Source organism: Ammodytes marinus (genome assembly GCF_949987685.1).
Source record: "Ammodytes marinus genome assembly, chromosome: 4".
Lineage (NCBI taxonomy): Eukaryota > Metazoa > Chordata > Actinopteri > Uranoscopiformes > Ammodytidae > Ammodytes > Ammodytes marinus.
In genome coordinates, this window is record NC_137233.1 from 24,394,380 (window position 1) to 24,418,393 (window position 24,014).

Consider the following 24,014-nt stretch of genomic DNA (forward strand, 5'->3'; position numbering starts at 1 on the left):
AGATGCCCTGGAGGAGTCCTTGATGCCCTTGAGAGCGCATCGCCTCTTTCTCTAGGAACCCTGAATATTCTTCTTCTTTTTTTCCATTTTAAATATAACAGAGCACATTTTCCTATCAGATGACATACCGTACAAATGAATTTTACAAGCTGATTAAAGCTACTTCTGCCAATAAATTACTATCTAAAACAAGTTGTTTGACCAAAAGCAAACTACCATACACAAGCAGTTATTCAAAAAAGCCACAACTTTTTAAAGAGGACATTTATAGATTGACTTAAGTGTTAAATTGTTGTTGATTAGAATCAACCATTAGTATTTGTGAGCGACTGTGGCTCAGTTGGTAGAGCAGGTCGGCTGATGATCAAAGGGTTGGAGGTTCGATCCCTGCCCTGCCATCTGTGTCATGGTTGTTGTGTCCTTGGGCAAGACACTTCACCCACCTTGCCTTGTGTGAATGTTGATAGTTAGCCTGCTATCGGTGTATGAATGTGTGTGTGAATGGTAATGTGGGAAAAGAAAACAATATCAATATAGAATGGTTTTCCTAAGATAAAATCCTTGCATGTAGCCTTTGACCCTTTCGATGACACGTTGGTGCGTCCATGGTTGATATGTACAGGCCCTTCTCATATAATTAGCATATTGTGATAAAGTTCAATATTTTTTGTAATGTACTGATAAACATTAGACGTTCATATATTTTAGATTCATTACACACAACTGAAGTAGTTCAAGCCTTTTATTGTTTTAATATTGATGATTTTGGCAAAAAAGTAAAGAAAAACCAAAAATCCCTATCTCAAAAAATTAGCATATTTCATCCGACCAATAAAAGAAAAGTGTTTTTAATACAAAAAAGTCAACCTTCAAATAATTATGTTCAGTTATGCACTCAATAATTGGTCGGGAATCCTTTCGCAGACATGACTGCTTCAATGCGGCGTGGCATGGAGGCAATCAGCCTGTGGCACTGCTGAGGTGTTATGGAGGCCCAGGATGCTTCGATGGCGGCCTTAAGCTCATCCACAGTGTTGGGTCTGGTGTCTCTCAACTTCCTCTTCACAATATCCCACAGATTCTCTATGGGGTTCAGGTCAGGAGAGTTGGCAGGCCAATTGAGCACAGTAATACCATGGTCAGTAAACCATTTACCAGTGGTTTTGGCACTGTGAGCAGGTGCCAGGTCTTGTTGAAAAATTAAATCTTCATCTCCATAAAGCTTTTCAGCAGATGGAAGAATGAAGTGCTCCAAAATCTCCTGATAGCTAGCTGCATTGACCCTGCCTTTGATAAAACACAGTGGACCAACACCAGCAGCTGACATGGCACCCCAGACCATCACTGACTGTGGGTACTTGACACTGGACTTCAGGCATTTTGGCATTTCCTTCTCCCCAGTCTTTCTCCAGACTCTGGCACCTTGATTTCCGAATGACATGCAAAATTTGCTTTCATCCGAAAAAAGTACTTTGGACCACTGAGCAACAGTCCAGTGCTGCTTCTCTGTAGCCCAGGTCAGGCGCTTCTGCCGCTGTTTCTGGTTCAAAAGTGGCTTGACCTGGGGAAAGCGGCACCTGTAGCCCATTTCCTGCACACGCCTGTGCACGGTGGCTCTGGATGTTTCTACTCCAGACTCAGTCCACTGCTTCCGCAGGTCCCCCAAGGTCTGGAATCGGCCCTTCTCCACAATCCTCCTCAGGGTCCGGTCACCTCTTCTGGTTGTGCAGCGTTTTCTGCCACACTTTTTCCTTCCCACAGACTTCCCACTGAGGTGCCTTGATACAGCACTCTGGGAACAGCCTATTCGCTCAGAAATTTCTTTCTGTGTCTTACCCTCTTGCTTGAGGGTGTCAATGATGGCCTTCTGGACAGCAGTCAGGTCGGCAGTCTTACCCATGATTGCGGTTTTGAGTAATGAACCAGGCTGGGAGTTTTTAAAAGCCTCAGGAATCTTTTGCAGGTGTTTAGAGTTAATTAGTTGATTCAGATGATTAGGTTAAGAGCTTGTTTAGAGTACCTTTTCATGATATGCTAATTGTTTGAGATAGGAATTTGGGGTTTTCATGAGCTGTATGCCAAAATCATTAGTATTAAAACAACAAAAGACCTGAAATATTTCAGTTGGTGTGCAATGAATCTAAAATATATGAAAGTTCAATTATTATCATTACATCATGGAAAATAATCAACTTTATCACAATATGCTAATTATGAGAAGGACCTGCATGTGTGAAAAAGCTCTCGTTATCTAACTATCTTGTTCTATCATGGAATAGGAGGAGGAGAGGAAGGGTCCCCGGAGACTTCAATTACAATCAGTTTTCTTGTCAAGCTCCGATCTCATCAGCAACAAATATCCTATTGCTCACATTCACAAGCTTAAGCCAATTGGATACAATCAAACTAATTAGCAAAAATTAAAACCACAGCTCGGCTTCACAACAGAATCCAGACACAGCCAAACTCTGAAAAAATTCCAATGCAGTAATTATGATTTTTATTTTTTTATTATGTTTTATTATTAAATCGTCAAAGTGAAGTGATTTTGGCCAATCATGTAATCTGTCTCATTATGGTCAACATATTTTGTTGGCTCTGGTGGTCCCTTAAGGGGCCCTCTGGTATAGGGGACCCTCCTCCCAATATCAATCCCAAACCCATCACTCTTCCTCTGGCACTCAACTGTCAATCTGACCCTGATCTGGGAACCAGGTCTTATCTGATCCCCCAAGGCTCCCTGGGGGGCATGAGGAGTAGAGGTTGGGCGTCCCAGCCAAGCCAAGCCAAGCCATGTCTGCATACGTCCCCATAAACCGCTACTGCTTAACTTTCACACATAGAGGTGCAACCCAACCGTGAGAATGTATGAATGTTACACAGAAATACAACCTGTTAGGGTCTTCAGATGGGTTTCAATGATGTTGAAGCCATTAGCCAGTTGTGTCTATTAACCATAAAATGCCATGATTAACCAGTTTTAAGATTGTTTATATCATAAAGGGCTAAGCATTTAGATTTACTTACAATCAAGTAAAAGTAGCAAGTTAACAGTACTCTACAGGAAAAGTCCTCCTTTAGAAAACAACAAAATGCAAGTATTAGCAACAAAATGTAGCTAAATTATCAGTGAAAACGATCAATAAGCAGAAAATAGGCCCGTCAGTTACATTATGACATGACATTATTACTGATGCATGAGTGTGTGACTGAATATAAATGGTCATATTTTATAAGGCGAGCAGACTGAATGACCTTCCAAATAAATTCTAACTTCAGCTGTCAGATAAATTTAGTGGAGCTAAAAGTACAATATTTCCCTCTGAACAGTAAGAACAAAATATGGCGCAAAATGGAAATACTCAAGCAAAGAGCATAAAAGTTATACCGTGCTACATTACATCCCTGACCTTCCCAGGATCTCAAAATCGAACTTGTCTTTAGCGTGTTTCTTTAGCATGTAGTGAAAACATTATGATGTACTGTATAAAGCACAGATAGAATGATACAGTCCTGGTATTTTGTTAATGGATCCTGGTATTATTTTTATGGATGTTGGTTCTAATTAGAGGACTGGCTATCATCTGCTGCTTCAAAAGTTTAAAAAAATATAAATTTTATTTATGACAATAATAAAATTATACAAAGTCTTTAAAAAAAATAAGTTTTCTTCTTTTTGATAAATAATAATAAAATATTAGAAACATTCAAAAGCATTTTGAAACAGGTAACATAATATTCAATGCATCAGATGTATCAAATGACCGTGACACTGCTACATTAGCAGGGAAGTAGTTTATTTTGGCTATTAGCCAACAGCTACTATAGGTTAGATTTTGAGATTTTGTTCAAATGTAGCACATATATCCTCTTCAGTAGATGGAGTTATCCCAGTTGTCATAGAATTGTACATATTTAAACAAGATGTTTTATGAGATCTTTGAGAAATTTTCCTTCATGTATTTTCATTAGTGAGCCTTTGAAATGATGTGACTTTAGACATTTGAGCGATGTACTGTATATCTGCAACACAGTACACAGCTAGCAACCTTTGGCCGACTACTGATAAAATAACTTTATTAAAAGCTGAACTGGGGGCGTCCCTGAGGCCTAGTAGTCTAAGACACACACCAATAATTTGCAAAGTCCCCTGTGTGATTCTGACATATAATCTTCCTTGTTCTCTTTCCCCGTTTATCTCTGCCATCAGCTGTCAAATGGAGGTTAAAAGTGGCAAAAAAATAAGCCTAATCTTGTGCAACTACTTACTACTGACCTCAGACGTGACGACTGAAAAAACAAACTTCCCCTTTTTTTCTCAAAAGCTATACTTTCTTATGCGATATTCATGATATCTGTGATACCAGATATCACATGGAGCATTAGTATTGTAGCGAATGCTTTGTCAGTGTGTTTTGTCCACCTCTCAGAGTGTATGACATTGTATCGCTGTGTTGAGGTGTCCCTGAGCCTTTATCGACAGACTCCATCATGCAGGAATAAGCTCTGTCAGGTCTTGTAGCTAATCATCCCGAGGCTCGTCCATCAGACACAGATTCAATTGGAGCCTTTTAATTAATAATGCCGTTTATCAGGGGGGAGGGGGGACATTGGGGCCTCGTCTTTGTAATTGGGATGCCTGATTAGACTCGGGAGGAAGCTTTTAAGCCACCAAGGTTATCAGTGCTCCTCCCTCTGCCTGTCATCATGTCCTCAATGTGGGCTCCCTTTTCCCCTGCTTTTGTCTGATCACTTTAATTGTATTATCTTCCCCTGCTGGTACCTCCATCTTTCCCCTATTCTAATCTACTCTTTTCTGCCTTCAACAGGTGTCTGACATGAAATTCCGTCAGTGAGCTACAAGTGCAGTCGATTGTATATCTCAATACACAATGCTTGACATTATTATACATCATTTTACCAACTCCCTGCAGTCTCAGCCTGAGTCAAACCTAATGCCACAGAAAGTGAGTCTCAGCACTTGGACAGCTCCTGATGTGAATGGAGACTTATTGATCCCAGCAGCAGGCTGTGGTTAGGGGGCCCTAATGCATTTACACCCTGCAATACTCCCTTGTCTACACTTTCTGTTTGTCCCTCTTAATTATAGCTACACCCTAACAGATCCATACAACTCCCCTGATGCTCAATGACTTTCTCTGGGCTCTCCTTTTTTCACTCATCCTATTTTCCCCATCCCCCCTCCCCCTTCCCATGTTCTCCCCCCACCCTCAGCCACTCTGGTCCTCTGGGTTCCCTGGGGTATTATCTCTAACGGTAGTGTTTGTAGGGCCGGTCTGGTGTTGGCATGGCTGATGTATTTTGGTGTGCAACGATGTGTACTTTCAAATCGACCAATAGTGTATGGCAACAATGAGGAAACACCTACAACTGTCAACCGGGGCTACATGTTGTTGTGGGCTCAGTTGCTTTTATATGGTAATTAACTAACAACATTATATGATTCAATTCATAAAATAGGATCTTATAATGAGTCTAACTGGTACGTAATATAACCATGATCCAACTGAGTTCAATAACCAGTAACAAATTGAATCATATGAATTTCATCAGACATTCAGGGACCCTTATGAAAACGTTAAATAAATTCATAGGCTGTTCACCTCTAAATGAACGTCAGAGATCAGAAGGGAAAAGGGGAGATTGGTTTAGTTATCAAAATAAAACAAAAGAAAAGATGGGAAGGGAGGTGAAAGAGTGTTTCATTTTACTGTTGTGAATTACTGCGTCTGACAGATCAAACAACATTTTTGTTAGCGTAGGTCTAAAACATGTCTTCTTCTCTCCCTCCCTGCATCTCTGTCATCCATTCTCTTGCTGTGATCTCTGAGGGTTGTCCCACCCTGTTTCTGTCTCAAACTCTTAACCTCACCTTTACCTCCTCAAAACATTTTCCTAAAAAATTATATTCTTCCATTTTTATGGGATAACTCAAAAAGTTAATGCTTTGTTAATGGGATAACTCAAAAAGGCCAAACAAAGGATAATCATAGTGCTTCTACTGTGTAGCTATAGCTCAACATGGGGAAAACATCAGGTAAACTTGGTTGTAAAAAACGGTCTAGCTAGTGAAACCAACAGCACACGTTCAGATGACTAAAAGCAAAACCAAATGAATCATTGTGGAAAACAAACCAAATTTCTTTCCATGTAATAAAACACTTTAATGTCCCATGTGACCAATATCTAACAGGGAGATAATGGTGTTAGGGGTTGTGCTGGGGGGATCTCTGATCTTTGTCTGCCTGTTTAGAAAAGACATGTAAATCATCAGAGAATAGTCTTAAAATGTGACACAAGAGAGAGAGAGAGCCAGATAAGAGAGGTAAGGAGGGAGTACTGGGACGATGAGAATAGAGCATACATACCAGTCCATTTATGACAGTGATCATTCAAACAATTAACCTGACACTTTAAAATGGCTTTATTCCTCCTTAACACACTATCATTAATAAATGTTATATCATGCATTACCATACTTTACATTACCTGCATTCTATTTTGTAGATAATATTTTTACTAAATTAAAAGTTAATTCTAAGTTAATGCTTAATTAACATTAACAAAGCATTAACTGTTAATAACTGCTTAGTTAGTGCCTAATAAACCTTAACTAAGCATTAACTAACCGTTATGCTTTGATAATGCTTAACAAAGCTTTAGTTTACTAAGCGTAGTTCATTCCTATCCAAGCTTTAACTAATTGTTACTAACTAAGCATTAAGAGATAGCTAATGCTTAATAAGCATTTACTTGTAAAGTGAAACCAAAACATGTTTTATCTAAGTGTTATCAGCTAAAGATTAAAAGCTTTTATTCATGAGCAAAAAATAACTGTTGAGGAATAATCTACAAACTACATTTATAGTCATTTCAAATAAGCTTTTAATTTTTAGCTTTTGTCCTAAAAGTTTTTCTTAAGTTGAGCAATGGGGGTTGTACATTAACTTAAATATTCAGCTACATTTGGAACAGTTCTGGTTTGTTTTCTTCTGCCTTTGTCTCACTGGTTTGAAGTGGGCATGGCCAATTGGGAACGATGTCACATTTACTGTGCACCAATCAGGATTTAGCAACATTTGAATGTGAATCTGATGACAGTTTTGGGGTTACTGTTGCCTCCACACCACAGTAAATACAATTGTATCAACCAAAACAGTCCTGATAAAGCAGATCTACCTTTAACTTTGATTGTAGCCTATTTCGTCATTAATATTTCATGTAATATAGAAATAAGTATTGAGACCAAATTATGAGGGCCTCTAAGTTGTCTCCTGTATTAGTCACTATTTATTCATGGTGCGCAATCATGTACAAGGAATCTCTGACCCACCAAACTGAAATAAAGAATAGAGGACAACAAATAATATAGCACATTTGACAGTATGCCAGAGGAATTTCGCCAAAAACACAAGAAGAAGAGATTTCCATGAACTCCAACGTGAGAGATGTAGGAGTTAAATGTAACTACTATTACATAAGTTACTCACTTATTTTATGGAAATGATTTACCATACCAACCCAATACTGCCCACTGGTCCCCTGACTTTCTACTTCCTCCTTTGGTGTGGTCTTGAGTGGTTGGACCAGGGAGTTCAGTCCCGCGGCCCATCCGTTGGCTGGCTCCTAATCCAGTTAGGGCTGAGGGGGTCTGGCGTTTCCCGTCTTGGCTGCGCTGGCCGTGCTAAATGAGGTTTTTACTTGCCCTGGGGGAGCCCAACTTTAATGGACCCTGGTAAATGAATACATAAAGAAGAGAGGCAGAGCAGTGCAGGAAAGGCTGCTGCGGACCAGAGGAGAAGGAAGGACAGTGACAGTAATTAACAGGTAAAGTGATCAGTCCATCCACTGATCAATCAAATGGGAATCTGTCTCTCGGATAATCAATGACAAAGCTGCATTTTAAGGAAAACACATTTACTGATGTTTACCGGCAGTCAGGGTTGTCAAATAAGTTAAATAGGGCTGTGGTTATACCGTAAAGCTCTATGTGACCCAACATGGAGGCCGCAGAGGTATACACTGCAGTGCACTTCCTCCTTCCCAGTATTAGGAAAAATACTATTGTGTGTATGAATGTATTTATAAGCTGTAGCCACTGTTGGGGCTGCTCGGAGCCCTTTGGTACAGTTAGAAAATAGCTCCGTCTATATTCCCTCACACATACACAGACTGACAAACAAACAGCTCTCTCCACTCTCCACCCTTTCCCACTGGGTCCATGGGATGGGCAGTGGACACAGGGGAAATGAGGTAACACACCCATACACATAAACACACAAACACACGCAAATGTGCACACACAGAAAACACAGCGACGGTGGAGCACCATTCAGGCTTCTGTTCTACTCTGTACATCAAAGCTGTCAATCTCAGCCTCCCCCAGACCTCGACCCACCTTTTAAGGCCCAGAATATTTGGTCCTGGCGGTTGCCATGGGAACCAGCCAGATGTTTGCCTCTGATTAGCTGGCGATGGTCAAATGAAATCAGAAGAGGTGTGATAACATCGCAGGGCGACAGAGAGTGGTGGCCGCAAGCGGGAGAAGGGATGGGGGTGGAAGAAGTCATAGGAAGGGGGAGAGGGGGGGGGTTGCACACACATTCACACACTTTAAATGCAATTCACTGGGGAGTGCTATTTTTTCACCCAAACACTTTCCTTTTCAGTCTTTCTATTGCACCACTGCTGAAAAAAATGGAACCAACTTTCACTCACTCAAAACCAAAGCAAATCATATATGTTTTTTTTCTGAATGAGAATGTGTCGCCAACATTGGTAGTGGGTAACAACAGGGCACCTTTTACCTTTCACACTTCTCGTGAAAGAGTCAAAACAGAAACAAACGGATACACAGTAGTGGGGCAGCCTGTTAATCCCATAGTGAGGTTGATGTTAAGTGACCTATATGACTTTGAATGCAGAGTCAACGCCATGCTTTCCCTCCAGTAAGCCTGATTCCACGAGTGATAGGAGGCACACAAGCTGCACAATCAAATGGCTTTTATACAAACTCCGAACAGCACTTCTCTTCTCCCCTACCTGTCCCGCAAGTACCTAATCGCATCCAAAGTCCCATTTCCTGTCAATGAAATTACATTAAACATCTCCCTCTAGGTCCTTGTCCAAAGTGACCCCAAACTCGCTGAGCCTGATAAGGGTGCTAACTAGGTAAAGGCTGAAGCACTTCCCAGTGTTCGGATAGTGAAAAGAGCGACAGTGGATGGAGCACGGGGGAGCTGGGCCCTGCCCCTGCTCGCTCCATTTTCCAATAAACTTCAGCAATCAGATCAGCGCTGCTTTAAATGGACGACTTGATGGCAGCAGGCTGCATTAGCCGCTGGTGTCCTCCCAATCCAATTAGATGGAGACAGTGACAGTTTCCAGCCAAAAGAGGCAGGTAACACACACACACACACACACACACACACACACACACACACACACACACACACACACACACACACACACACACACAGCAATGACAACATATATTTGAATACATAAAAACCCACAAACAAACACAGATATGAAATAAAGCTTGCTTTTTAAAAAAGACGGGGGATCACAGACACTTAGACAGTGACAAATACAGGCAGGACCTCTTGTGGCCATTTGTGGTGCTAATTGGACGGTCTGTGGCAGATGTCATTATATTTGAGCGGTCAGGCCACTTAATGTTTCCAAGTTGTCGGGCAGTCATTTGGGCATATTAGCAGCTCCTTCAGGGCAGAGGTCATGCCCCGAGGCTATGTTATGTGTCCGTGAGTGTGCTTGTGCAGCTGTGTGTATGGTTGTTTGTGTGTGTTTGGGTGATTTATACGTGTAAAAACTACTCTCTCTCTCTCCCTAATGGCTCCCCTGCTTTGAGGACCTGCCTTTTACGGTCACATTATTACCCCAGATTGTTTTTGTGTACACAAAGGGGTGACTTTTTCTGCTGTGCAAGTGCCTTACATGAGAACCTGGCGACAAGCTGCTAAGTGCAAAAGGCAATGTCATAAAAATGGTTGCCATACCTCAGCTAGCTCAAACCCTCTTTCAGGGCAGTCCCTCTTCGTCAGGACTTACAGCGGAGAGAATGGTCCCTCAGTGTTCAGCGCTTATCAGGTAAACTAAACCTCAATGATGCAAAGTAATGGCAGGGTTATATGAGAATGCATGTGTGAGGTGGAGACTGGAAACTCTGCTCCTTATCACAGGGCTAGACAGAGAGGAGTGAGACTGTACTTAACAGATTTAGACAGTCAGTGAAGCCCAGCACCTGGACCGAGAGAAAGAGGGGAGAAGAGCTGTATCTCCGGTTACAGTGGAGCCTAAGTTGGAGAGTGTACAGAGGAAACCTGGATACGTCAAGAGTGGTCAATAGGTCAACTCTTAGTTGGAAGGCTGATGGAGCAGATGTGTTTATGATTCAGAACATTTCTATGCACCCTTCACGATCCACAATTTCAGCCGTTCCACAGTATTGTCAGATGAAGCCCTCCTTGCAGCTTTTTGTGGCACACATGAGAGAAACAAATACTAGGCATAGATGGAAAGATATAAAAGGAGTTTACTCGTGCATAACTCCACGAGCTGATAAAAGCAGACCACCGGCAGTTTTTTAGTGTTTTATGTTGGAAACACATTTATGCAGCTCTGCACTATACCTGACGCCTTCTGATCCCGTGGCGGATGATGGACTGCGGATCAGCCAGTTAATTTAGGCCAGATAAAAGCCTCTCATCTCCGCTGAGGTAGATTACTGTAATAGCAGCCTTTCTCATCTTTTGATCTTTTTTTTACTGCTGCGTCGGTTCATTTGCATGTGTCAGAGATACAGCTTTATTTAGGGCGCTTATTAATGGGAACAGGAGGGATTCTAGATACCAAAACCTGAGGCAGATTAGCACTGACCCCCTCTGGAACGCACATGCTGTTATCTTCACATACATTTTGGAGCATATTATCCGTGCTTGCAGGTACACACTCACATCCTATAATGCGGTAAATACACACACAGGCATACATGAGTACTACACACACACACACACACACACACACACACACACACACACACACACACAGTGTAATCTAATAACGCTGCATACAGAAAAATAACATCAACTCACAAACACATAGATACAGACAGACAGCATATTTAGAGACACAGAGATGCAGACACACACACAGACAAACACAAATATTCCTTCACGCCTGCCCCTCACTAACAGCATGTTGGACTTCTAAGCGTTCTCTCAGGCCTCGGCCTGTCATGCTCCCGTCTCTCCCCGGCTGCTTTGCTGCGGCAGATATGGTCGATGTGGACGTGTACTTTGTCCAGATCATCCGTGAGATGAGATGAGAGGAAGTGGGAGGTATTGTTCTTCCTGTGGCGCTAAGCCCCTGGGCGATTACCCTGTCAGGAGGGAGAACTCAGCAGCGGCGCCGACTGCCACAAACTAGCGCTAAATCCCAACTGATCGCAACAGAGGCCGATTTTACACTTTAGATTCCTCCCATCTCTTAATGCGGCCGATGAGGCAGAGGATCTTCGCCTCTCCCTCATCTTATCCGCCGCTGCTATCCTCCTCAGCCGGTGGCGTCAAACCCCTAAGCTTGCGCTGCGGGGATAAGACTCAACGCCTTGTCAGGCCAGATCAATGTGATTTTACAATGCAGTCCAAGAGAGGGAGAGAGGGCCCTGTATAGCCAAGCGTGGCAAAACAACACAGCACACAGACCGTCAGACCCCTCCACACGCTCGCTCGGGCACTTCTACAAGTGACTCTTACCACCTCAGCGTATCTAGCTCGTTCAAATGAGATACCATAATCTAACAACACATGTTGTACACAAAACCTGCCAACTGCATCTCCTAAATCTGACTACCTCACACATGCCTGCACTATCTCTCCCCCCTTTGCTATCTTTTAGTTTATCAGAAGGGTCGATCTCTCTGAATGCCTCATTGAACTCCTCCATTGGTTTATCTTATCTATTTTCTGAGAAACACTCCTCGGGACAGTTCTCCAAATTCCTCCTCTAGTCATCAAAGCTGTTTTTTTTTTCTTAGTGAGAACACCCGAGGATACTTCCCCTGAAGATGACATTATAGTGTGTGTGTGTGTGTGTGTGTGTGTGTGTGTGTGTGTGTGCGTTTGTGACAGAGGATGTTTATGTTAGAAAAAATTAACAATGATACGGCAATTATTGTATTGCATAATGCAGTCACTAACATTATTAAAAGGGCTGTTTGTTGCATTTCCTTATGTAAAAGACTGAAAAGCATGTTATGTTAGAGAGAAGGCTCAGGGGCAGATTTACTAAAGGTGAAACGAGAAGTAACAGAAATATGATTCCCCATCAGAACATCCAGCTGCATGATGACATCCTCCTCTCTGCCAAGTCCTTCCACTGATTTCCTGTTTGGCTTTGATTATCATATAGGGCCACACTACTATATCATCCCCTCCCTTTCTCCTCCTCTCCTCTCCTTTACTTTTACGAGTGACAGTTGGGAATAAAGTAGAGCGTAAATCTCTGGCAGTAATAAAGCCGCTCAGGCCAATGTTACTTCCTCATGCTGGTTCGTCTCTCCCTCATCACAAATTTGTACTTTTTTTACAAGACATGCCCCGACTGCTTTTCATGGCTGCCGCTAAGTCATCCTCAAGTGTCAGCTCTCAATCCAGGTTTAAGAGTTTTGGGAGATCCACGGTCTAGCACAGATACATCCTAGAAAGTAGCAACGCACATCATAAAAACACTTTAAAATGCAGAATGTGCTCACATGTAAGGTCCGACCTACACATAGACACCTCAAACAACGTTTGCACACACACACACACACACACACACACACACACACACACACACACACACACACACACACACACACACACACACACACACACACACACACACACACACCGTTCCTTCTGCCTGACCACATTCCTGTAAAGGGCGATCATGAATCTTGGCCAGGAATCTGAGTCCTGTGCTGGTGAGGCAGCCTGTGGCAGCACTCCTCCTATCCCCAATAAAGTCAGTCCTGGGTGGGCAGGAGAGCCCCACGCCTCCCTGACCTCCATCCATCAGCTAAGAGGGAGCGCTTTCGTCTGCTCACAGAGAAGATCCTAAATCCATCTGCCGACGTGCAGCACCAGTTTGAGCACACGCGCACAACACACACAACACACACACACACACACACACACACACACACACACACACGCACAAAACGCACACGCACACACACACACCCTTCAGCAGCAACATGCCCGAGGCCCACAGGTGTCAAAACATGCACTAACAGCTCCAAACACTGCCCACAAACATCTCATCAGTCAAACAATCAGTTAGATAATGCGGTCAAGTGGTCAGCTATTCTACTCCTGACTTATCACTAACAACTCCCTTTTCCACTCATTTACAACGAAAAGGGCAGCTTGCCATTAATTCCGGAAAACTTTGAGAATGATCACAAAAGCTGCATGTATATGGTCACAAAAGCTGCAAGTATATCATATCATCATACAGATAGCAAAACACACATATTACACACAAAAGTTTGGATTCTAGGCAAAGGAAGCCCATGCATGCCTCTGTATTCAGAGGCAGTATCTCCACAGGTCCACAGTCTGATGATCTGGGTGCCCTCAGGTGGGTCTCCAGGGACTATAATAATTCCCCCAAATCACTGCAGCATATAAGCAAGCTGCAGTCAGGTTGGTGCTAAACTGACTCATTGTGCTTCAGAAACTGTATCCCTTTCACTGCAAATATTAACCAAACTTAACTTGTCCTCCTGTGACACAGAAGGGAGGCCAACCATGTGACCACTATAAACAGTTCTAGGGTTTAACAGTTCTAGGGCTGTACTCCACTCAAAATGTTATAAATCGAATCGGATCTGCCTGTTCAATGCAGAGATTTGACTATTTAGGATACTACGTCTTTGAGTGACCTCCAAAAAAGCACTATATAAATCTTATCAATTATTATTATTATTATTTGGCAATCTGGAAAGTTCACTGGAGTTAGATCTTTGGCCTTCCATCTACACGAAAACGGGTGAAAAATTAAGTTTTAGATCACCCTCCTGGGTGAAGAAACTGTTTTGCCTGAGCTTTTGGGAAACACTGCATCATGCCCTAAATTTGCAATGTCAGCTCTTATTTACAACTACAATTGAATGTTGTCCTGATGTACTGACCTTCTCTTACTGATTTGACAAGTTACAATACGTCTAAAAAAATTATCTCAATGATTTGAATCACTCTCTTCACACGAGTTAGCAGACTGTTTAAAACAATATGAAAGCTATGTCGACATGTGTATGCATGGACAATCAAAGTTTACCTTTGAAATTATGACATAAACTGAAACCAATATTCTTATATTTAGCCCAGGACGCACAATCTAACTTGTCTGGCAAAATAAAATGTGTGAATGAGAACATGTGAGTACAGTAACCAGTAACCACTAGCTGGTCTATCCTTAGCAGCTGTTGGCTGTGATGCTAACTTGTAGTTTGCCTACTGACTAAAGAAGAAGACATTTAACCAATTTCCTATCATTAAAGCTGGGGTGGAGGATTTGGGGAGAAAATGGCAGTTGGGATAGAGATTCGAATTCAAATACCTCAACCGCTTCACTTGTTCTCTTTGGTCCCTCCCCTATGGTCACACTCTACACCAACAAAGTTGTGCCAAAGTGAATGGACAGTCCCAAGAGCCAATAAGAACAGAGAATCGGAGCCTCGCTCTGATTGGCCAAAGTGTACAGTTCATGTTAACTTTGACCACTCAGAAATCATATACCCCAGCTTTAAGGTTTGTTGAAACATATCTGAAATGTTAGTGTTGATGCACTTTGTTTCAACACATAAGAAAGGTTTTAAGATTTGACCAGCTTAGAGTAGATGCAAGCTGGGAGGTGCAACTAATTTTCAGTGCACTATGAGGTAAGGTCATCAATACAAGTGTGCCCACTTATTGTTCCTCAGTCCTGCATTTTGATGTTCCACTTAATATGTTGTCAAGTCAAGAAGCACATGGACTAAGTAAACTTTCTGTAAATCAAGCAACAACATTCCACTTAAACCCAGAAAAATCCACTCAGGGCACGACAGGATTCATTGAGTAAAATTGGATCCCTGGAGTAAAAGCTAAATAAACACAGTCAGATGATCTTTTGGCCAGTCTGAGCATATTAGGTCAGACAAACACAGACCCTGAGTCTGCCACAATGTCAGAGGCCAAAGACAGAGAGTATCAGTGGTGCGCAGGACAAACCTCCCACATATAGTAAAAATACAGTCTGTAAACAACAGAGAAGTTCAGTAACATGGGTTTTTAATTAATGTGAGCACATGAATACATATATATCTCTCTCACACACACACACACACACACACACACACACACACACACACACACACACACACACACACACACACCCTCCAGTTGATCGGAGTCTGTTTCTCACAGGGGTGGGACTGTGGGAACCATGCTGTCACTTCCTGTGGCCGCGGGCATCAGCCAATCGTCATCAGATAAGAGCCACAGCTCAGCCAATCAGAACTGGGCCCTCAGTTTCAATGATGGGGCAGGGGACGCGATAAGGAACTAAATCGCCACGGAAAATTTCTTGATCTCAGTTGTACCCCCTTCAACTCGACCCTCTCCTCCCTTCCCACCAAAATAGTTGTTTGGAGACAGGCTTTCTTTTTGTCTTTCGCCCATAATTACGCTCCCTTTCATCTGCCCCCCTGTTCCCCTTGACCTCTACTCTGGGGTCAGTGGCCAGGATATCCCACTCTCCCCGGGCCAATAATGTGCCTTTTAGGGTGGATGAAGAGGGGCATTCATGCCAGGGCAGACAGGAGAGCAGCGAGGAGAGTAATCACTCCATCACACTCTGCCCCCGTCTGTCCCAGCTCCTGCCCAAACACCCAAACAACTGGCCTCGCTCCTCACATCAAAGAGCTGCACCCGGACTGCAGCCTCAGCCTCGGCCCTGCCCAGCACAGAGGACGACTGTGTCACCACATGGAGAAAAGCGCAGTGGTTCACCAATGTAGTTGTAATCACAGTGGAAACTCCCCTGAGACTTTTCACTATCACCATTTGATGATACAGTGAAGATTGCTGAGATTCAAAGAATTGAACTCACACTCGCTGGTGCACACTCATTGCACGCACATACTGAATCAAACCTTTAATAAGCGGCGTCTGAACAGCCGGAGACCCTGCACAATGACTCATTAAGGAAGTGTGTGAATTTTCCATTAGCTAGACCTTGGCCAGTCAGACGTTACATACATTAGCATTGTTTCTTGAGCTGCTAGCACAGGTGGCGGTCGGCCTATAAACTGGACGCTGTCTGAGCAACACAAACTGTAATCAGGTTATGTCCACATTGTATTTTAAAGAGCAAGCTTAATGAGTGTCACAGCATATCATCCACAAGAGGTGTGTGTGTATCTGTCTGGTTTTACCTTGCTGTAAATTGTTGGCAGGCCTATATTGACCCTGCATGCAAAGAACAATAAGCAAAGAGTGGGTCTGTCTTAACACATTCCTGAAAAATGATTGGAATTCTGCCAAAATCTTTCACTCTGTCAAAAGCCACTTCACACTCCCCAATACGTAGAGCAACTGTACTGGAATACAGCAAACTCAACTCGAAGGTCTAACGTCATGAAAATAATGCTTGAGTTTTCTGCTTGAGATATTTTCAAAGATCTTTAGAATCTTAGGTTGTTTAATATTGTTAAAAAAGTTATTTAAATTAGCTACGAGGAACTTTCAGTTTCGGTTGATTCTAGCAGCACCTTTGGCCAAATGCTGTATGGTAGTTACGGCACCGATGCCCAAGCACTTGCCTGTGGCGCATGCATTTGTTTTGGAAGCGAGTGAAAGACAGACCGCAAGATGCATTACGGTGACGGATTGTACTACTGTACATATATAAAAATAGCAGTGTTTTCACTGATGGTCTTGTTTGCTATTACAGGTCAATTTTGATAATTTAGAAGAAAAATGTGACTATTTCGTAAACATTACAAATTGTACTCATATGAGGTTTAAGTCAGAAGTGTAAGTACAATAGATCATACAGGACCATTGCACTGAACAGCAAGGCAGTGATGCTCTGGCTTCATCTGCAGCTTGGCCTTGTGGAGCCACACCGGCCTGAATAGTCCTCAACCACTCTGCCTGCAGCCTGCCAGCCTTTAGAGTTTCACTGTGATCAATAGCTGGATTAATTGCTGAAAGGGTGGGGGGGAGGAGGAGGAGGGAGGAGGTCGTCACAGCCCCGGGCAGGGGAGGGTTTCAGAAGGTGGGGGTTAAGATGGTGCTGACAGGCAGGGGAAAGCTGAAGGGATTTAAAATGTGAGCGGAGGGGAACTGGAGTTGGAGAAGTAAGAGCTGAAGAGGGAGCTTCTATTCCCCCCACCCCACCCCAGGTCACCTGGCAGCGTGCAGGGCGGCGGGCCGTCAGATTAGGATCTGAGAGAGGCAGATAACGAGTTTATTGCCCCCTGGACAGGTCTGTTGGAGCCAGGGAAGGAGGAGGGCAGGCCAAGCAGGCCGGGGTGGGAGGCTGAATGTTGGTGGTGGGCGTTTGTGTTTGTTTTAACCTGGGGAGATAGATGCAGCCAGGCAGAGTCTTTGTGAAAGAGCACCCGCAGCAAGGCAGTAAAACACACAGGCAGCATGGTTAGAATACCAGCAACACCTCTCAGCCAACAGTTACAGAAGCTCATCCATCACAGCATTGACACACATACACTTGCATATGCGCATGTGCTTGGAGGCGCACACATATACAACCTTGTCATCTCTGTGCGTGGGACTGTGTGTGGCTTAGTAAGCAGCTGCACAAATTGCTTGTCAAGTGCTCACTGAGTTGATATTGCAAAAAAACGTAGAATGGCTGCCATTTCCGCCGCTGTCCTAATTTGTGCAGGTTGAGTAAATTCATATCGGAGGGCCCGTTAGGAATTCCACTTTCTCATTGATCAACAATGTGTACTTTCATGTTATCTCCTGAGTTATTGGAAATGGGATAAGCCCGATCCTATTACAAGCAAACACAGAATAACGTATGAAATCTATATGTATTTCACACCGCTGTGATCTTTGGCCACTGAATTCTGCGCACGTATTGGGAGCCTGTATTAGCTTTGCGTGTCTGGCCCAGGCGCTGGAAGAAAGATAAGGGGGAGCGGATATGAGAAATATGAAAAATAGCACTGTGATAGAATGATCAGTGAGAATGAGCAAAACGGGCTGCGGTGACAAATGGGACAGGGAGCCAAAGAGGAGAGCAATGCAAAACAGCATTAGAGCCAAGGACAGAATGAATTTTCAAGAGGAGTGGAGACAAAACATACTTTCTTAGGACGAACAGGTCAATAATAACCCCATGATATCGGCCATTTATTCTGTTTCACATTTGTATGTCATTGTGAGATTGTTTAACACTGAAACGAAAAAGACACTCAGTAGCACAGGTGCTGTAATTACAGTGTAATATATTATTAATTTTATTTAAAAAAAATTAAGTTAAAAAAACACAAGCGAAAGCAGTGGCATTGTCAGATAAGACCCCCGATTTACTTCTTGCTTCTTAATATAATCTAATTTCACAAAATATGATTATATTACATGGTATCCTTGTTTTTCTTTTCACATAACAATGCAACCAAATAATTAAATATGGACAGACATCCGCCGCATCAAGAGAAATAGGATGAATGGCACAGATCCTCCTCAAACACCCAAACCCCCAACTTTCTCACTCTCATACACACACTCAAAAGGGATTTTGGGGCCCTGTGGAGCGGCACGTGAGCAGCCCTCTGTCAGCTGTGTTTGCAGTGAGGCAGGCGAGGGGCGCCCTGCACCTCCAAAAGAGAGTAGCGACCCAGGGAAATGGGAGAAAAAGGAGGGGTGCTGTGTGGAAAGGCCAAGGCCTGGAGTGGAGAGAAAAGACTGGCCACAAAACAGCTTTCCTCCAGAGAGAAACAGAGAGAGAGAGCGAGAGAGGAGGGGGCAGTTGGAACAATGCCCCTTCAGCTGCAGGTGCAATGGCTAAGGCCGTGTGTGTGTGTGTGTGTGTGTGTGTGTGTGTGTGTGTGTGTGTGTGTGTGTGTGTGTGTGTGTGCGCGTGTGTATGTGTGAGTTTGTGTGCACAGAGCACTTTCTTTTTTGTGTTTATTGAGCTGATCTGTTGTCTTTTCTCTTCTGCAAGTTTAACTCACAGCTGATTAACATGTGGCCTTTCGGGGCAGCGTGTGTGTGCAGCGTGTGTGTGTGTGTGTGTGTGCAGAATTACAGAATGAGCTCCATTGCTAGTGTGAGCGGAGTAATGACACAAGCACAGGGTGTGTAGACACAGGCAGACAGAGAGTGTTAACTCGATTTGCACTTGTATGCTGCACAGAGCAATGGTTAACACATCTGAATAAAGGCTTTATGTGCTACATGTCGTACAATTGGAAGTGCACAGAGGCGTCTCTCAGCCACTAGATTAAATAGCATACTCAGAGGATTAAAGGCTTTATACCTAACATCAGTAATGCAGTGTAACAACAGGGCATTCAGCTCACCTACTGTATTTACCACTAGAGTCATAACACTATTATAACAGCCACAATTTCAGGAGGCAGTGACTTTGCACTTTTCTTTACTAACATACAAAACGTTATATTAGGTAGCACTTATTGTAACCACGGTGGGTAAAACAAAGAACACTTGACTATTGTGGAGTTTGACATCAAAACACTTTGGCGACTGAACTTAATGAGCTGTAGGGTCCTGACGCCGATGTGTCTGTCCCTGAATGCTGCCCCCATGGTGAAAGATCCTGATATTCAGACCCCACCAGACTGGATGGCCCTGTTTGGACAACTGGTTCCTATCCTACACTCGCATAGAGGGAACGCGGCCACAGTGGGATGGCCCCAGTGTGCCCTCAGGCTAACATACTGGTAGAACGGTGCCCTGTGTATACCACCCACCGGCTTCACAGGTGGCCCCCACCTACAACACAGGAGCAGAACTTGCATGCATAAACAGTGGACACATGCGTGTCGGCTCTAACTCACACACACTTAACACACCTCAAAGTGAGAGCCCCGGGGCCATCGGTGGGGCGCTCAGACTGCCCCAGAACACAGAAACATGTGTAAGGCCTTAACGAAGACACTCTCTGCACAGAGGAGTGTGTCCCCCTGTTCCTCCCCCATCCCACACCTCGGTCCATCCCTTTCATAGGAGATTATTGGGAAAGAGAGAGAGAGAGGAGAAGAGGGTGAAGATGGGGAACCATGATATGGAAGAGAGCGAGCGAGAAAGATGAAGACAGAAACAGAGAGATTTTGCTCTCCACCCCTCTCTGCAGATATTACTGCTTAATTAAAAGGGCAGCATGTGCTAAGTATTATTCCAGCTGAGATCTCTATCTCCAGCCTATGTAATAAGATCTTCAGCAGGCTTACAGCTAAATTTTCGAGCAAATTTCCTTCCTATTCTTTGCCCTTATTTCCTCTCGGCCCACGTCTGTTTTGTGCTGTCGCTGCAATCTTTTTGCGTGCCTGCATTATGAGTGTGTGTGTGTGTGTGTGTGAGTGGAGCAAGACTGTTTTGCATGTTAATTAATGAAATATTTTGTACACCACTCGGGAGCGTGTAAGTGTTCTCTTGAATGTGTTCCAATTAAGAAACATCCCTGGGGCACAAATTGGTTTGGACACACTGAAAATGTTCCCATATTTTTACATATTTGGGAGACCATGAAGAACGTGAAAAAACTGCAGAGTTTACATGCTGTGTTTTAAAATATGTTTGGTTTGGTTTGTGGAGTCTTCTATCTAACTGTCAGAGCCAAAGTCATCTCTCCCCGTCTCCATCTGCTCTGTATATCACCATGATGATTCACGTCTGCCGCTAATGCTGCAAATCCAGAGATGGCGGCTGGCTTGGGTGTCAGGCTGTCTGCCTTTAAATGAACATCTCCAAAGCCTTAATAAGGCCACAACATTTTAAAGTATTATCGAAGACATATGCCTAACACTGCAGAACTACAATGTGCTGAAATACTGAAAAAATAAATTTAGTCCATCGCCTTCAAATCAGTTCATCTTATGGGGGAAAACATACTGTGGATTTACACATACATACATACACACATACACACACACACACACACACACACACACACACACACACACACACACACACACACACACACACACACACACACACACACACACACACACACACAGTTAGCATGAGGGCCAAGTCATTCATGTATCATGGCTACTGGAGGGGTGGACATGAGCCACCTTTGCATTTTTTTCCAAAAGAGTGGCTTTGGACTCACATTCAATCATCTGGTAAATTAGTTTAATCCTGCAGCAAATCTGTCCCTCTCCTGGGACATTTCCAGAGGTGTCAATCGGAGATAAGGCCTGCATGACAATAAAGCCTCCAAACCAAGGGGTGGGGGGAAGCGCGGCTCTTTAACTCTCCCATACATTCTAAGCTATTTGATTTATGGGAGCAGAGAGAAAATTTCGTTTTTTATTAAAATGTTAAAGGAACGAAAGAAATGATGTGGACAGTCTGTGGTCCTGGGCAGTGTTACCCAACACATTAGCTTCTGTATGCAAGATGTCAGAGGAAAAACTACAGTGCAAAAAAAGTAGGACTAAAACCTTCAATCAAACTCACTCCAGTATTTCATGATGACTTTACAGTGGCCTTGTGGTTATTTCGTATTTGCTGATGTTTTTTTTTCTTTATCTTTGACAATAGCGCCATTTTCCAGAGTGCTTCCATGCTTTTTGTTATTGTTTTAAAAAATATATTTTTATTTATATATGGTATAATTACATGGTATAACTTTATAATCCACCGCAGCTAGACTAGTGAAATACATTCATCAAAGCACAAGTATCAAAACCTAAACACAAGGCAGATGAGCACACATGCACACATGACATGGTTGCACACAAACACAAGCACACACACAAACACGGGTACAAAAACAGTCTGTAGTGTATGTCTCCCTCCATGTAAAGTCAAGCCTCTGCAGATCACTTCTGCCCTCTATTGACTATGAATGGAACTGTAGCTGCAGAGATATGGAGTAGAGGGTGGAATTGAATAAGATGTAAAGATTATGTTTTGATTTAGCGTGGCTTCATACATAGTATAAAGAGAGTCAAAGTACAACCCCATTAGCTGCTTAATTAGTAATGGGCAACTGCTATTGGGGGAACAGTAGAGAAATGTACTTAAAAGTCCTATGTTCGAGCATAACCTTAAACTTAAAGCATTTCAATTTAGTATCGGAAAATGATGCTATTTAGAACTATAACTATCATAATTTAATTAAATATTCATATTTAATATATTTATAAAATGACAACCTCACCAAACAGAAATTCTGATATTAAATAATTAATGAATATCATTAAATACTACAATAAAAACACTTTAAAACTCGTCTCCCTGATACTAATTTTCTAAAAACTAAGAGTTATAACATTAACAAAATAATATCTGGTATTTGGTGGATTCCTTTACCAGCCAAAAATCAACTTCAGTTTTTTATAATAAAAAAAAATTAACAATATGATGTGGAAACAAAAAATTCTTGGGGAAAAAATATTCTAGTAATATATATCAACTTAACGCTTCCTTCTTCTTCTTGTATTGAAGAAAGGAAATGTAAATTCCTCAAATTAAGTTTGTATTCATTCATACTCTTTACTGGCTGATGTCTACACAATAAAAAATACTGTTTTCAACCATACTCTCCAAACCTATAAAAGTTTCCACAAACAGTGCACAGAGAGCTAATGCGCCGCAAAATGGCAAAATGGAGCGGGGGAGAGTCGGGTGATTTAATGTGAGTAATTTTAACATTAAAACAAGTGGGACACAGAGGAAACAATAAGAGAAAAAGCGGAAAGCAAACTTCAAAATGCTCTTTGAGGAAAATGAGATCACAGGCAGCAATTATATAATTCTTGTCAAGTGATCGTGGCGATAGCCTAAGAGGAATGCACAGACACACAGACACACACACACACACACACACACACACGCTCCACTGGGAGAATAGCCTACTTGACCGCATTTTTAAATGTTGGAAAGTTATGGGGTCACATGGGGGTCAGGTACAGGAAGAGTATATGTGTGAGTGTGTGTGTGTGTGTGTGTGTGTGTGTGTGTGTGTGTGTGTGTGTGTGTGTGTGTGTGTGTGTGTGTGTCAGGCCCTCAACACTGGGCCCCTGATAAAAGCAATTCTTCTGATTTCCTCCTTTGGTTTTTGTTTTTGTCCATTTGGACCTTCTCTTTCTAGTTATGATGAAAGTCAAGAAAGCCAAGTGTTGCCGAGTGTTCCCTGATGCCAAGTGCAGATTTGAAGTGGGAGCACGACTTATAAAGTGTGTGTGTTGTGCATTAGCGTGCTTCAGTTTCTCAGGGCTATGAGAAACAGTCAATCTTGATATGGCTCCATCAAATGGACTACAACACAACCACATGAATACAAACATATATAATGAATAGTCAGTAATAGTATGGCGCGCTGATTCCAGATGAACAATCAGATTAAACCAGGCATTCATGCTGTAGCCTACATATCATGGATGCTACACATCTCCATATCTTGCAGTTTACAAAACCCATTTACAACACCAGGTCCAGAACACAAAGGTTTCAGTCTGAGCCCCCGTCATTCATACACACACACACACACACACACACACACACACACACACACACACACACACACACACACACACACACACACACACCACACTGGTGGTGGGGCCAGGGGGTCTGCTGCTAGGTTCCCAGGGAACCTCACTGGTCTGATGGAGGCACTTTGTCTGAAGCCGGGGCAGACTACAGCAGACTCCAGAGGAGATGCCTATCAGCTGCTGGCTATGCTACGGCCTAGAGAGAGGGAGGGAGAGAGGG